The 16,961-nt window shown below is 52.7% G+C and overlaps 1 long non-coding RNA gene across 1 annotated transcript; it reads left to right on the top strand.

Moving 5' to 3' along the window:
* Positions 1-202: 202 nt before the first annotated feature.
* On the top strand, positions 203-2,668 carry LOC121819004 (uncharacterized). The gene is made up of 2 exons (XR_006059097.2): positions 203-313; positions 2,409-2,668. It is a non-coding gene; the product is annotated as an uncharacterized LOC121819004 (long non-coding RNA).
* The last annotated feature ends 14,293 nt before the right edge of the window (positions 2,669-16,961 follow it).

Here is a 16,961-nt window from a genome sequence, read left to right as displayed (position 1 = left end):
GTGGGGCTGACACCTGCTGCAGAGGCTGTCCTAAGGGTTCAGTGCATGCAAAGTACTGGAGCAGCAGCTATTGGTTTATAGCAATCGGCTTGTGTAAGTGCCCTAGTGCAGGGCCAATAGGCTGTGGCTCTGGGGAGGCCCCAGCACCTGACTCATCCAAGGACAGGTGGGGACAGGTCAGGGAAGAGGCCACTTTGGCTGTGGCAGTCCTTTCTAGACTATTTGCGGAAGCACTGTGTACCCCGTGGTACTCAGGCCTGGATTCCTGAGTGGATGCGTAAGAAGCACAGAAGTTAACCTGACATGTTGCTAGGTAGGTTTCTCTTAAAGGGTGTTCTCTCTCTGAGGCAATGACAGATGTTGGTATTGCTATGGTGACAGGTCATCTGTTTAGAAGCACAGGGCACCTTGGTTCAGACAGCTGGCCTACAAGTTGTGCTCGTGGAAGGTTGGGGGGCTCCTCCCAGGAAATTTTAGTGATGGGTCTTCTGGATTCTAATTTCTTAAAGTGATTTTATTTTGTGCCCTGGGTGACTGGGCAAGATGGGGGAAAACATTGCGTACATTCAGAAGGACAGAATCTATGCATAGCATGGGGATGAAATGTTCAGGTTTTTTCCAAGAACTGAAAGAAATTAAAAAAAAAAAAAAGATTTCACAAAGAGCTTAGAGCATCAAAGATTTAGATGTGTTGGGATCTTCTGAGACTTTTTCACCAGCTTGTGGATTTCCTTGTACCAAACACACTACCATTTTGCTAGATTGCTGCTGCTAAGTCGCTTCAGTTGTGTCCAACTCTGTGCGACCCCACAGACAGCAGCCCACCCGGCTCCCCCGTCCCTAGGATTCTCCAGGCAAGAGTACTGGAGTGGGGTGCCATTACCTTCTCCATTTGCTAGATTAGGAGCAGGATTTTGAGCTGGCCGTGAAGTTATGTCAATGTTACAAGCCTTCAGTGAGTGCCTGCTGTGTACACCGAGTCTTGCCCTAGAAGGCAATGGGGATTTGGGGTGGTGAGATTTGAAGAGGAACGGGAAGTGGACTTTGCCCTCCTGAAGTTGGTGGGGGTGGACCATGTGGATATAAGGGGACTGAGGCAGAGGCTGCAAGTGCTTTGGAAGCACAAGGGGTGGAGAATGAGTGTGCACTGGGAGGACTGGTTTAGTTCTAGTGGTAGGGGTCTGGTCCAGGGCGGGCCCTGTGGTGGTGGAGAGGAATCTCAGCAGGTTGGTGAGGGCAGAGCAGGCTTCCAGCGGGATCGCTGCAGGAGAAGGTCCTCCAGGCTGGTGGAGGATGAGGGACTCTGGGCAGAGCCAGTGGCCAGGGAGACTGGAACACCAGGGCTGTGCAGGGAGGTCTGCAGTGGACGAATTGGGAAGACTTGACTGGGGCGGGGGCAACTTAAGTGCTGGGAGGGGGGTCTGGGCATCTTGGGAGGGGAGTCTGGGCATCTTTAGTGCTGGGAGGGGGTTTTGGGCATCTTTAGTGCTGGGAGGGGGGTCTAGGCATCTCTAGTGCTGGGAGGGGAGTCCGGGCTGGTACCACTGGAGACTTTTCACCAGGAAGGTGATGCCACTGGCCAGGCCCATTGCTGTCGGTGGATGAGGGTGGCATGACATGGAGAGATGGAGGCAGGGGCTGGGGAGGACCCCTCAGCATCAGGACAAGTAACGATAATGCTGGCCTACCCGGCAAGGCCACGGGCTTGTTGGCTGGCAGCTCAGGTTCATCTGATCCCCAAACCCCAGGCCTTTGCTGCCTCCTCTGAGTCCTGGCTCAGGGTGAAGGGCTTTTGCCCCAGGGCTCGGAGTCTTTGTTCCCTGCTATCGGGTGGGGCGGGGTGTTGGGGGGCGGCTCTCCACACTGCTGCTTCTGGGCCAGAGATTCCTGTGCTTCTGGACGGGCACTGTTCTTCCCCTCCTTGGGATCCCGGTCAGCCCCTTCCTAGTTGCTGATCCTCTAACTCAGGCTGGTCTGATCGGACCTGGAGCCCCTCTCCCTGCACCCTCCCTGAAGATGTCTGGAACTGACCCCGCGATGTCACCCTTCCTGGACAGGGTGGTCAGGAACGTGCCCAGAACAGGCTGGGAGGAAAGCTCAGTGTCTGCAGGAGCCCAGGCCATTCATGGCCAGAAAAGTGTCCTCTGGAGGCTCTGCTAAGGCCCAGAGCTGGGGCAGCCACCTCCGATGTGACGGGAAGGGACAGGACACACAAAGCAAGACACAAAGATGGTAACACTGTAGCTGAGAGGAGCTGAGAGCCATCTCGGTCTGGGGTCTTCAGCTTGACTGGGGGTGGACAGAGACTTGGGGGCCCCTGGAGGGCTTGGCCTTAGATTCTGTGTCCTCTTGGTCTGCCTGGTGAAGAGCGAGCCCTGGAGATCCAGCCTCGGTTCCCTCTGTTCTAGGCAGGAGCCGGCCAGCCTGAACCCTGCTTCTCCAGATGTGAAGTGGAGACAGTAATACCTGCTCGGATGACCCCAGCGCACCACTGCAGGACTGTTCAATAACAAAGGACTGGTAAACTACAAATTTGGTTCAATTCCCTGGGATCTGAAAAATGAAATCAAACATTTATTTTGTTCCAGAACATAAAATTGATGCATGTTCACAAAATGCAAAATAAAAAAGAGAAAATAAAACCGTGCATTATGCTTGCTACCACTCAGATGTGCTCGCTGTTTTGCAATATTAATTGCCATTCTTATTTCTACCCCTGTATATAAATTTTTGCTTTGTATACTGTTTGGCCAGAATTGGATCGTATTCTATGTACATCTTTGAAAATATTTCTTTTTCATTTGGCTGCATCTTCTAAACATACCTCTTTGCCGATAAACCTACCCATACAACATCAGTTGCACGGCTGCCTAGAATTTCATCCTGTGTCTGTGTACCGCCTATGATTCAGTGACGCTCCTCTTCCGTGTCTCCTAGGTTGCTTCCAAGTCTTCTCTATATGATTGTGCTGTGTATTTCTGCCTTTTGAGCTGCACAGTTTTAATAGGAGATAGTGTCATAGGCAGTGTTTTTATTCTAGATAAACATATTGCCATCTGCTCAGGCCAGGTCCGACTATGCTTCACCTCAAGCAGACGTGAGTCCTTGTCCTGTATTTTCTGGGCTCAGTGTCCCTTCTTTGATTTTTTAGATCTTGTCACTTTGCGTGAGAAAAAAAAAATGCCCCTGCTTATGAGAACGGAAAGGACCAGGCAGCGGGAAGTGCCACTCCTTTCTTGGCACACCAGCGAGGGCTGTCTCTTTGCTGTCCAGCAAGCCGTTCCCGTCATTGTGCCACGAGCTTTCCGAGGTGCCGGCTCTGAGCTCATTTCCTAGGGTCATTCTCGAGCTGTTTCTGCGCTGTTTCCCTGGCACAACCCAGCGAGGCCGTCACTGTCTCCAGAGTCCAGAGTAGGCACTGCCCTTCTGATCCAGCCTCTGGCTCTCCTGATCACAGGTGTGAAGGCCCACTGATGAAGGACGGAGCTGCCCTCTGAAGGCAGCCGCTCGGCAGCGCTGGGATGACCCATTTTTCAGGACCCCTGCTGCCGTATTCACAAGAAGCACAAGATGTGATGTCTGCAGGGGCTGCCTTGGGTCTTCCCTGTGTCAGTTTCCCTTAGGGAGGCGCAAGAAAATGACACCATCGTGTACTGGGCCCCTATCAGCATGTAGGCCTTGACCTAGGCACCCACCCGCCAGCTAACGATTGACTTTGACCTCAGATCTGGGCTGCCTGTCATGACTGTACCTGGTCTGGGCTGCCTTAAAAGCTGCCTGGAGCACCTACACTTGGCCTCTGTGTGGCCTGGGCTTCCTCATAGTATGGAGCCTCGGTTGACTTGCTGTCTTGATGGAAGCTCAGGGCACTTCGAGGGAGCAGAACCAGGGGGAAGGTGCATGACCTTCTGGGGCTCGCCTTGGAAGGCACATGGCATCACTTAACTGGATGGAAGTCACCTGTCCAATCAGATTCAAGGGACATGGACCCCATCCCCTAGAGGGAAGACACCAGAGGATTTGTGGCCATGTTTTTAAAACTGCTTCACCTTCCTTTCAGTTCAGTTCAGTTCAGTTCAGTCACTCAGTCGTGTCTGACTCTTTGTGACCCCATGAACCGCAGCACGCCAGGCCTCCCTGTCCATCACCAACTCCCAGAGTCCACCCAAACCCATGTCCATTGTGTTGGTGATGCCATCCAGCCATCTCATCCTCTGTCGTCCCCTTCTCCTCCTGCCCTCAATCTTTCCCAGGATCAGGGTCTTTTCAAATGAGTCAGCTCTTTGCATCAGGTGGCCAAAGTATTGGAGTTTCAGCTTCCTTTACCATATGTTAAATTTCCATTTGCAATGGGTCTATTTCTTGACTCTAATATATTCTACTAGTCTATTTGTCTATTATGCACATATATCCCCAATGCAATAATTACTATAGATTATTATGTTTTGTTTTATTATTTGTTATTATTTTGCACTCCACTCTAGTACTCTTGCCTGGAGAATCCCATGGACAGAGAAGTCTGGCGGGCTACAGTCCATGGGGTCACGAAGAGTTGGACACAACTGAGCGACTTCACTTTCACTTTCATGCATTGGAGAAGGAAATGGCAACCCACTCCAGTGTTCTTGCCTGGAGAAGCCCAGGGACAGTGGAGCCCGGTGGGCTGCCGTCTATGGGGTCGCACAGAGTCGGACTCAACTGAAGTGACTTAGCAGTAGTCATGTGAGAGTTGGACTATAAAGAAAGCTGAGCGCTGAAGAATTGATGCTTTTGAACTGTGGTGTTGGAGAAGGCTCTTGAGAGTCCCTTGGACTGCAAGGAGATCCAACCAGTCAATCCTGAAGGAAGTCAGTCCTGAATATTCATTGGAAGGACTGATGCTAAAGCTGAAACTCTAGTACTCTGGCCACCTGATGCGAACAGTGACTCATTGGAAAAGACCCTGATGCTGGGAGGGATTGGGGGCAGGAGGAGAAGGGGATGACAGAGGATGAGATGGTTGGATGACATCACCAACTCAATGGACATGAGTTTGGGTAAACTCCAGGAGTTGGTGATGGACAGGGAGGCCTGGTGTGCTCCAGTCCATGGGGTTGCAAAGAGTTGGACAAGACTTAGTGAACTGAACTGAACTGAGCTGATTATGTTTTGATTATTATATATTTGATACTTAGGGGCAAGTCCTCCCTAAGTTTTACCCTGTCCCAAGTTTTGGATGAATATATATATATATATTCCGAATTTTGGATGGATATATATATGTATGTAATTCATATGTATGTAAGCTATATATATATTTATATTTATGCATTTATATTTTATAAATTATTTATAATTACACATTTATTTTTCTATAAGATGTTTAGAATCATTTTGCTAAGTTCCACAGCAACTTTTAAGCTTGAGTTTATAGATTAATTTGGAGAATAATTGACATCTTTAAAAATGGAGACTTCCCATCCAGGAGTAGGATCTTTCATAAGAAATATTTGATGCTTTTTTGACATTTTTCTTTATATTGGTCTTATACTTCTCTTGTTAGTTTATTCTGACATATTATATTTATGAGCTGTACTGGGAGTGGGGACTGAAAAAGTCTTCTAATGATTACCGCTCCACGGAAAGCTATTGAGTTTTTTGTACTGTCCTCTGGTCGTCTTGTAGAACTCTTGGTTATGGTAATATTGTTAGATGACTTTCTTATACATTTTTGATTGGAAAGTCATATTATCTGTGAGCAATGATGGCTTTTTCATATTCATTAGAGTTTGTAGGGTGAATACACACAGTGTTATCACTTGCGGATGTTTCATAATTATGTCTGTGCTTCTAAGAAGAGAATTTCAGAAGCCAGGGTTCGTCCACCCCTCACCCACGTGGCAGGGCCCACAAACCCCGCTTTTGGTGGCTTGGGCATAGACCCCCGCACGTTGGGGACAGGGCTGGCCCTGGAACCTGAGACCCCTGACCCCAGTATGATGCCGACCCATCCTATCCGACTGGACTCTCATAGTCACAGGCCTCATCCGCTGCGTTTTCCTTGCTCGTGGAGGTCACTTATGGTTTGTTGTGTTTAGTCGCTGACTCTCTTGAGGCCCCATGGATGGTAGCCTGCCAGGCTCCTCCACCCATGGGATTCTCCAGGCAAGAATACTGGCGTGGGTTGCCATTTCCTTGTCCCAGGGATCATCCCGACCCAGGGATCGAACCCGCGTCTCTGCATTGGCAAGTGGATTCTTTACCATTAGCACCACCTGTTATTTTTGATACAAACTGATAAGCATCCAGGCATTTTTCTCACTTTTAATTTCTAAACCAGTAAATATCTTCAAATGCAACCTACACACACACAAAAGCTCTTTCTTTTTAAGGGTCTGAAATGGTCCTCACACCCCAAAAATCTGAGATAAGGTGCTTTTCAGAGAAGCCAGCCTTCACTGAGAACAGCTGAGGCTCTGCCTCCAAGGCCACAGTGCCAGGAGACAGACAGGGCTCCACGTGCCCATGCCCGCACCGGGCAACTTTCACACGAACTCCACCTTCTATGCAAATGGCCTGCCCTCCCCCGCCCCTCCTTTCCTGTCTCAGAGAGCCCTGGGCTTGTCTCCTCTCTGGCAAGCTGTTTACAAGCAGCATATAATGTGGGCACCAGTATTTATTTCTGAACAATGTGTGAAAAGAGAAGAGCAGAAAGTAAAGTTCGAGAGTAGATGTGCAGCGAGTAATGTGGGTGTCATCTGGTGGAGCCCGGGGGACAGGAGGCTGTTCTGGGGAGACTTGGGGTCCGCCCTTGTGTTGGGAGGCGGGGTGTGACGCTCCTCGCCTGCCTCTCCCTGGTCCTGCCTCTGCATCTCTGCCTCTCCCTGGTCCTGCCTCTGCATCTCTGCCTCTCCCTGGTCCTGCCTCTGCATCTCTGCCTCTCCCTGGTCCTGCCTCTGCATCTCACGCAAGGCCTCTGGCACACGTCGTCTGGGCTCAGCACCTCTTTAGCTGAAGCGGTTGCGGTGGGTGATTGGTCTTTGTTCCTCCTCATCCTTTCTTCCTTGTTCATACAGCTTGAATTTATATTCTCAGACTTAGAGCAGAAACAAAGCCTGTGTCTCTGAGCCCAAAAAAGAGAGAGTAAAGCGCCTCTAGTGTAGTTATTAGAGGTGAGTCCTTGCAAGGAGCAGTCTCCACCTTCTTCCTCATTCCTGACCACATTTATCCCAGTTTCTCAGCTCCATTCTGGACTCGGAGATGAACTGAACACAGTTCTGTCATGAAAAGTACTCAGACTCAGTCAGGAACACCTTGGGGGCAGGAGACGCTCAGGGCTCAGAGAGTGCAGGGGTTCAGCTGGGAGGATAAAGGAACCTTTGCTCAGGAGAGCTGGAAGGTCGAGTCCCGGGTGACCACAAGGGAGTCAACAGGTCTCGAAAACAAAGGCGGGACTGTGGGTTTAGGGAGGGCACTCAGACAGCTTTTCTAGAATAGTTCACTCGCTCTGGTGAGTATTTTTATTTCATTGACCCTGTTGAGCACACACTGTCTCCTGCCAAGTTCATCTTTGGAGAGTCAGAGTAGCCTTGGAAAGGTTCACTGAGAAGGTTGGGCATGAATTTGCTGGACCTAGAAGGGAGACTAGGGTTTGGGCAAAGGAAGAGGAGCAGGAAAAGTATTTCGAGATTTAGAGATGGGGTGAGAAGCAGGAAGGGTCAGAGCTCGTGGACTGCCTTTGCTTGAGCAGGGGGGCTGTGTGGGGAGCCGGTTTGGGCTACAAGACAGAGGGTCTTGAGTGCCAGGTTCAAGTTAGGGCCTTGCCGCTTGGCCACGGGGAGCCGTGGATGGTGCCCTGTGTGTGCAGGGATTCTCAGAAGGTGCTGTCCACAGTGATGCCTGGAGAAACATCTTCAGGGACGTTTCTTCATGGGGGGCCCTGGGGAGGGAAAGGAGACGATGGAACGTGAAGCACTTGAGAGGCGCCGAGGGCTGCCCGCAGTCGGGTGGTGAGGGAGCGGGCAGAGGGACTGGCGGTGCCAAGTTTTCAGGCTCATGCCACCGCGATGCAAAGACACAGCCGCCGGGGCACAGGAGCTTTAAGGAGTGCCTGTCTTATTTGGCACTCAGTTCCTGGAAGAGAGCTTCCCTTGCGGCTCAGCTGGTAAAGAATCTGCCTGCAATGCGGGAGACCTGGGTTCAGTCCCCAGGTTGGGAAGATCTCCTGGAGAAGGGAAAAGCTACCCACTCCAGTATTCTGGCCTGGAGAATTCCATGGGGTCGCAAAGAGCTGGACACGACTGAGCGACTTTCAATTCACTTCACTTCACTTCACTTTCTGGGAAGAATGGGAGGAAGCGTTCTCTCAGGTTGGGAATCAAGTTTAACTAACTTTGAGGCTATTCTTGTTACTTAAGGAAGCACAAGTAGAATTCCTGGGCTGGGGAATCAAGCAGGGAGACAATGGGCTTATACCCCTTGCTGTTTGAGGGTGCCCAGCTCCTCCACGAGCCCCCCAGTGGACCCCGCTTCTGGAGCCGGTGACTTGTGCAGTGCTCATCCCTAGGGGGTGTGGGCTGGGCTTGGGGACTCGCTTCTCAAGAATCAATGTTGGCAAAAGTGATGGGATGTCATTTCCAGGGTGATGAGGCTCCGCGGGGACTATGACTTCTGCCCTCTTCTCTCGCTCTTGCTCAGAGGAAAGCTGGCGGTCCTGTGCAGAGGCCCACGGGGCAAGGACTCCACCAGGGCACCAGCCAAGACTGGAGGCCTGTGATAACCACTTGAGCGAGCTTGGGGCCACACCCTCCCCTCGTGGAGCCTGAGGTGACCACAGGCTGTCACCTTGATTGAGAGCCTGGGAGCCAGAAGAACCAGCTAAGTCACTCCCGGATTCCTGACCCATCGGAACTGTGAGGTGATAAATCTATGTTGGGTTAGGCTGCCAGACTTGGGGACCTGTGCCCCACAGGTGTACAGGAGCCGATATACCCAAACCCTCTTGACAGTGTCTGAGTGCGTTGTTCCCAAAGCCAGAGTGCACGGGTTCAAATCTTGACTCTGCCGATAGTGAGTTGTGCAAACTTAGGCATATTATTTAATTCTATGAGCCTCAGTTTCTTTGTCTGTAAAATGGGAGTATGACTAACATCTGTGTCCTGGGATGATGGTGAAAATCAAGTGAGATAACCCATAAAAATCGATCAAGACAGTGTTAGTGCTCAGTAAATATTAGCTACAATTATTGATTATTATTGCTATTATTAGTCTATCCTTTAAGGGCCAACCTGATGCTAATCCCCCTACAGTTTCTGTTGCGCTGCTCCCACCCACACTGGCCTCTCCTCTCAGGGTTTTATGGCATCTTGTCTGCACTTTAGACCCTAGTTCTCCATCTAAAACCCTCTGACTTGAGACAGTCTCAGGTCTACACAGAAGGCTGAGTGCTGCAGAATTGATGCTTTTGAACTGCGGAGCTGGAGAAGACTCTTGAGAGTCCCTTGGACTTCAAGGAGATCCACCCAGTCAATCCTAAAGGAAATTAACCCTGAAAACTCATGGGGAAGACTGAGACTGAAGCTGAAGCTCCAGTACTTACTTTGGCCACCTGATCGGAAGAAGTGACTCCTTGAAAAGACCCTGATGCTGGGAAAGATTAAAGGCAGGAGAAGGGGACGACAGAGGATGAGATGGTTGGATGGCACCACTGACTCAGTGGACATAGATTTGAGTAGACTCTGGACAGGGAGGCCTGGTGTGCCGCAGTCCATGGGGTCGCAAAGAGTGGGACACGACTGAGCTACTGAACTGAACTGAACTGAACAATGGCTGGGAGTGCCGCAGGCATCTAGTGGGTGGGGCTCGGCCCTCCTGCCGGTCACAGACAATAGCAGGGTAAAGCATTACCCAGCTCAAAACTTCAGCCAATTCCGCTTTGGGAATAACTGGCCCAGTGGGAGGCTTAGATGTTAATCAATTAACCACAGAAGGAGGTGAATAATCACAAAGCTAGTCAACTGCTATGAAGACAATGGTGTTGGACTTGGTCCTCTCCTGGGTCGGGTGCGGGGGCGTGTGATGTGAGGAAGGGGGAAATCAAAAGGCAGGAATGTGGGGTGAGGAGGGGGTGACGCGAGGAAGCAGAGACAGGCAGGTAGACAGACAGGGAGAGAGAGAAGTAGGCTGAGGCTGGTCCCCCAGGTCCTGAGAAGCCAAGCTGAGATTTTCTGAGCTTCCTACTTGAGGGTGGCCTAACTGCCTCTGAGATTTTGGGGCTTCCCTGGTGGCTCAGTTGGTAAAGAATCCACCTGCAATGCAGGAGACCCCGGTTCGACTCCTGGGTTGGGAAGATCCCCTGGAGAAGGGATAGGCTACCCACTCCAGTATTCTTGGGCTTCCCTTGTGGCTCAGCAGGTAAAAGGATCTGCCTGCAATGCGGGAGATCTGGGTTCGATCCCTGGGTTGGGAAGATCCCCTGGAGAAGGGAAAGGCTACCCACTCCAGTATTCTAGACTGGAGAATTCCATGTACTGTACAGTCAGTTGGGTCGCAAAGAGTTGGACACTACTGAGCGAGCTTCACTTTCACTTCCTACTTGAGGGTGGCCTGACCCCCTCTGAGATTTCAAAAGATCACCCTGGAAGGATACGGAAGATGGAATGGAGGGCAAGGCTGGAGGAGAGGCCGGTGAGATGGGGCAGCATGGCCAGGTCCCCAGAAGTGGCACTCGCTTGCCCTGGGAGATTGCGCTGAAGAGAGAAGACTAAGGGGATGGGTTGGCCAGATGCCTGGAGAGATACAGGTCTGCGGGAGATTCGATGCGGGGCCAAGAGGGAGAATGGTGGCAAACAGGACCAGGTGACGGCGGGGTTAAGGGAGGTGGCAGTCGTTAAGTTACAGACGCCAGGTGCAGAACAGGTCTGGCAGGGAGTGGTCCATTGGGTTCTGGACGAAGAACCGAGGAGGTGTGTGGAGCGGACTTGGGTTCTGATGCCGAGGTGAGCAGAGCAGCAGCCTGGGTGGAGGCAAGTTTGGGAGAGGCTGGTAGATGTGGAGAGTGTACACGGGCCCCTGGAGCAGGCTGGCGAAACTGTCTTCAGGGAGGCACACTCCCGCCTAAGGCTCGAGCCACAGCAGAGGAAAAAAATGCCCAGGCAGGGAGAGTAGAGAAAGAAGCCTGGGGAGGGTTGGCAGGAGAGGGAGCCGCCATGGAAGGGGAGCTGGGTGGTCCGCAGCATCCCCCCTGTCCGCCCCCCTGCCCCGGTGCTGCTGAAAAGTGGAAGAGAAGATGACTGAGGCACAGCTCACAGATTTAGAAAGTGAGGTCACCAGGGACGTTGGCGGGAGCTGGTGAGGGGGCTGAGGCTGTAGCCCTGGGTAGACCCAGGGGCAGGAGGAAGGGGCAGTGGGGGCTGGCCTGGCAGCACTCTGAAGGAGCATGTGAGGCCAAGGAGGGTATGCAGGGCTGCGGGGAGATAGCTGCTAGAGCAGCAGTGGGTGGGCGAGGTTCTAAGTGCTCCTGATGACCAAGAGACACGTGCAGGTCCTCAGGTGTGTGCCCGATGTAACAACTATTATTGCGTGGGCATTGTTACCATTCTACCCTTACCCTCATACGGAGGGTGGTACTTCTGGGTCTCGCTTCACACGGGATCCCCAGTGTAGGTAGGTCACATGCCCAAGGCCACCCAGCCTAATAAGAGCAGTCAGGACCGAACCAAGTTCAATGGGTGAATGGTGGTTACCCAGAATCTGACTGAAAGCACTGTCTTCTCCCTTGGCACGCTGCTCAGCATCTCAGCGATTGTGGACAGGCGGGGGAGCTGCTGGAAGCAGACCGTGCCATGTCTTCCCAAAGTCCACGTTCGGTGAGCAAGCTGCCCAGGGTTGGGGTATTGACACCGTGAAGACTGGCACAAATCAGAGCCACTTTCTAATCCCCTGCGGGGCTGGTCGTTCAACATTTACCAACGCAGCACACCGCTTACCCCGAGGACACAGAGGTGAACCGGTATAGAAGCTGACCATTCCCAGACCGACATTCTGTCTTGGACAAATGGCCCAAAGGCCTCTAGCTCCCTTGGAGGCTACTACTCCTCTGCCCTACAGTTGGGAGGTCTTCTACCCATCAGAGACCACCACGGGACAGTGGGACTCTGATTGCTGGGCTCTAGGGGTCAGGAGAGAGCCCTGGAGGTCCTGGGCTGCTGGCTTGAGCCAGACCGCCTGCCTGCCGCCCGCTTCTGGGGCAGCTGGCCTCCTCTGCCTGTTCTAGCCTGCGGTGTCTTTCCTGTCATCACTTGGCCCTCCCAGGGCACAGTCATTGGCCATCCCCCCCCCCCCCAACCCGGGGTGTAACTTGAGACTCAGACTTTCAGAGCTGTCCCTTGTCGCTGTTTAAATAAGGACAGGAAAAGAGTTTCCAGAAGAGGGGACCTGCCTCCTGCCTCAGGGTGAGCCCTCCGCCCTGTGAGCTGGCTTAGAGAGCCCCTTCTGGGGGGCTGGGCTCCTGCAGACCCTCCCCCCAACCAGCCTGCCCCAGAGAAGGCTGCTGAGTTTGCTCCACTTCAGAGATGGGGAAACTGGGGCGCAGAAAGAGGAAGCGACCTGCCCCAGGGCGCACGAAATAGCGAGTGGCAGATCTGAGATTTAGCCCAGGCAGGCTCTGAGGTCCAGGCCTCACGCCCGCGCCCCAGCTGTGGGTCTCAGACCCCGGTCCTCTCTGCGGCCATGGGTCACATGGACTCCAGACTGTCAGGGGGCCGCCACTGCCTCCAGGCCGGGCAGATTGTGGAGGGTTGGGGTGCCACGTTCTCCCCTTCCCGCCTTCTGGGCTTTGCTGCTGTGGCTGTGCCCCGGGGCCCCGTGTCCCAACCTGCAGCCTGCAGCGCCCACCCCCACGTGACCCATGAGCTCGTACATTTCCCCATTCAGCTGATGGTGAGTGCTGAGCTATTTTAAGCCCATATGGAAGTATTTTTTTTTTCCTAAGGACCATCTGCTACCGGCCCCAGCCCAGATGATACAGTTAGAATCTACCCACAGCATCCTCTCCCGCCTTCAGACAGTTCCAGGAACAAGGGTGAGTCAGTCGCCCAGCTGAACTCCGTCTTGCTAGAGATGGGGAGACAGGCCCGAATCGGGGCCAGCAGAGGGGGCCACTCTTACCCCTGGGGCAGGTGCCCTGGGCTGCTCCTCAGAGCCAGGAAGGCGACCTGCGCCCCTTGCAGAGTGCCACCCGCAGCAGAGGCAGACGGAGGCCTGGGAATGCCCAGGTCGGCCCTTCTCAGCCCAGCCTCTTTTTCCCTGGGAGTCGGAGACCCGGTGGAGCTTGTCCAAAGATATCCCCGAGGGGCCAGTGGCCAGAGCGTCACCCTGCTCTGGCTGTCTGTGGATGGACCCCTGAGTCTGCTTTGGGGTGCAAAGACATTTGGTCCCCTCTTGGCCTGGCATTCACCCTGGGCTGTGGCAGGATGTTACTGGACGCTAACTGCAGGCCCCCTCTCTCAGGTCTGCAAGCCTCCCCGTCTCTCTCTTCCACACTTCCAGCATCTACAGGCTCTCCCTGTGAATGGAGGATATTGAACTTGGTGCCCAGCATGGAGACTGCAGTCAGACCTTGAATTAGGGCTCTGTCCTTCATAAGCTCACAACCCAGGGCAAAGTGGGCTAATTCCTCAAGCCTCAGTTTACCCATCTGTAAAACGGGGGTGCGATCAGACCCACCTCCTAGGATGTCTGTGAGCATGAAGCTGGATAATGTATGGAAAGGTCTGCGTGCTGCCTGGCCATTGATCCCTCTATCATGATGTATTTGAGAGGGTCTCTCCCTTGAATCGGCGGAGAAGCTCTGAGAGTGTTTGCAAGTGTTGAGTCTGTGCACTGTATGTAGAGTGGGGCTTCTTTGCCTCCTGTGCTCAGTGGGGCCGGGCCCTTTACACCCGGGAGTGGGTCATTTTGCAGCCGGGACCCTGGGCAAGAAATGCGCACGGGCCTTCGCAAGACTTGACCTTGAAAGGGTAGCCCAGGGCCGGCTGTTATTTCATCACCGGCCCTACCAGCCAGGACCGTTGCCGTTGCTGCTGCTGAAGGCAGAGCCTGGAACTCCCAGTCCGGGGTTTTTCTCTGCTTCCTCCTCCTTCCTGGCCACTTCTTCCCCTCCCTCCGGGGCCGCGGGCCCTCCCGGTCTGGCCGCCAGTGCGCCTCCCGTGGTCGTGACCCCACAGCTGTGTCCCCCAGTGTTATCGGGGGCCCGCAGTCCTCCGTGGCCCCCAGGGTGCCCCGTGAGCGGGCGTGGGGCTGCGGCCTGACAGCTCGACTTCCTGTCGCAGGGTCTCTCTGCTGCGGCTCTGCGGAGGCCTACAGTTTATCTGTGGTCAGTGCTCGCACCCATTTCCTGCCAGCTGCTACTGGTTTTTCAGTCAGTTTTGCCAGCTCCGGGAACTGGGGAAGGACCGGGCTGCGTGATTCACTGGCCCCGGGCCCGCGGGGACGCTGCCCTGGAGTCAGGGGGCATCTCCCCGGCGCGCGGAGGGACGGCACCTGCGCTGTCCCCGCGGACCGTTCCCGCGAGTGAGATGCAGAAAAACACCCGCACATTCATTGCCAACCGGAAGCTGAGGCTGTGTGTGTGCGCGTGTACGTATGTGGGGCCCGGGCATGTGTGTGCGTGTGTGTGGTCTACGGGAATTTTTTCTGAGTGCACCCGTGCCGAAGGACAGGGTGTCATGTTCAGAGGAGTCAGAACGTAACTCTAAGCTGGGTGCTGGCGTTCTGGTGGGGAGCCCCAGGCGCCCTCTGAGGTACAGCCAGGTGAGCTTGCAGTGCCCGGATGAGGACATAGCAGTCACATTTGAAATTGTATTTCCTGGCATTTCAGAAAGTGCAGAGAAAAATCCCCCACCGTGGCAAATGACTCTTTCAAGTAGAAAACTGAGAATGTGCTCATTCATTTTTTTTTTTCATGCTGTGATCAGAGGGTTTTCTTTCATTAATTTTTATTGGAGTATAGCTGCTTCGCAATATTGGGTCAGTTTCTGCAGTACAGCAAAGTGAATCAGCTATATGTGTCCATCTATCCACTCTTTTTAAGATTCTTTTCCCATATAGTTCATTACAGAGTATTGAGAAGGGTTCCTGATGTGAGAAGGGGGCTACAGGGGATGAGTTGGTTGGATGGAATCATCAACTCAACGGATATGAGTTTGAGCAAACTCCGGGAGACGGTGAAGGACAGGGAAGCTTGGTATGCTGCAGTCCATGGAGTCACCAAGAGTCGGACACAACCGAGCGACTGAGCAACAGCAAGGTCCTCATTAGTTATCTGCTTTATACACAGTAGTGTGTGTACGTCAGTCCCAATCTCCCAAGTGATCTCACTTCCCCATTCCTCTCTTGGTAACCACAAGTTTGAGCCAGAGTTTTGAAGTTGTCCAAAACGTTGGTGAGCCTCATGTTAAGTGCCTTTAATTGGCTAGATGGTCACTTCTCAAGCACGGTGAGGCCAGGGTGGCCAGCGGCAGTATACCTGGGAGCCTGTATGAATGCAAAACCTCCAGCCTGGGACTTCCTGGAGGTCCAGTGGTTAAAATTGGGTGAGGGCAGGGGTGAGGATTCATTCCCTGGGTGGGGAACTAAGATCCCACATGCCTCATGGCCCCAAAACCAAAACACAAAACAGAAACAAAACCTCCAGCCAGACTGGCCTGCTGAGCCCACCCTCTGAGTGTTGGTCTCAACTTTACCTGCCTCTGTAGGTCATCTTTCTCACCATCAAGCCTGGGGAGACGCAGACCCATTGGTAGATACTATTAATTTTCTTGATAGACAAAGTTGTCAAGAGTGAAAACGATGCTCTAGTGCAGAATTAAATTATTCACTCCACAATCAGACAGTAAAGAATCTGTGTGCAATGCAGGAAACCTGGGTTCAATCCCTAGGTTGGGAAGATCCCTTGGAATAGGGAATGGCAACCCACTCCAGTATTCTTGCCTGGAGAATCCCATGGAGAGGAGTCTGGTGAGCCACAGTCCATGGAACTGCGAGAGTTGGACATTACTGAGTGACTAACACTTTCACTTTCACACATAGTTACTGGCCCCCTTTTGGGTACCAGGTTCTGTGCTGGACATGGCGAGGAACCACCTGGCATCAGGGCCCAAGGGATCCCAGCCTGGGAGAGGCAGGTAAAGTTAGCAAGGATGCTGCCTCTTCTGGAGATGCTCCCTAGTCAGATGTGGGCAGGGTGTCTGGGAGGGGCTTCAGGAGCAGGGAGTGAGGCCTAAACTCTTCCATCAGGATAGGAAGTAGATGAAGGGGAGGGTGCATGTTGGATAGAAGACAGTGTTGCTAGGTTTGGGGTTCACCTCAGCACTGATACTGTGTGTGCAGTGAGATCAGACAAGTCCTGACAGTTCTCTGAGCCTTGGCTTTCTCTTCTGTGTAATGGGCCGAATGCTATTTCCTTTGAAGCTTGTTTTGAGACTTACATGAGGTAATAGATGCCACATGCTTAGCACGGCCCTCACTAATCTCTATAAAGATGATAACAATGATTGCATCTGAGGGCAATGGGGAGCCCTCAGGTGTGCGGATTTTTAGCTGGTCAGTGGGATGAGCAGAATAGTGTAATCATTCCTAGAAAGGCCTGGTACCTTTAGGCAGAGAGAAGCTCTTTGTTGAGCATAAGACACACGCACCATTAGTATTTCAAGCTATAATCAAGCTTAAAATGTGTCTGAGAAAATATGTTAAATCCTAAAAAGCACTGCCCTTCCTCCATCCATCATCATATTTTTGGATCCTAAGATCCGCCAAAAGCAGAATCTGAGCACTCTCCAAAGCACCGTGCCTTTGGATTGAGAACAAAACCGCAGACAACACGTTTTTTTTTTTTTTTCCCCTCTTAAAAAGTCCCAAGGCCCAGATTACAAGAAAACCTTGGCTTTCCAAGTCCGTGCCTCTCGGAGTGGCCGACACACCCC

Source organism: Ovis aries, chromosome 3, assembly GCF_016772045.2.
Source record: "Ovis aries strain OAR_USU_Benz2616 breed Rambouillet chromosome 3, ARS-UI_Ramb_v3.0, whole genome shotgun sequence".
Taxonomy (NCBI): domain Eukaryota; kingdom Metazoa; phylum Chordata; class Mammalia; order Artiodactyla; family Bovidae; genus Ovis; species Ovis aries.
This window is presented reverse-complemented; position numbering and strand designations above follow the sequence as displayed.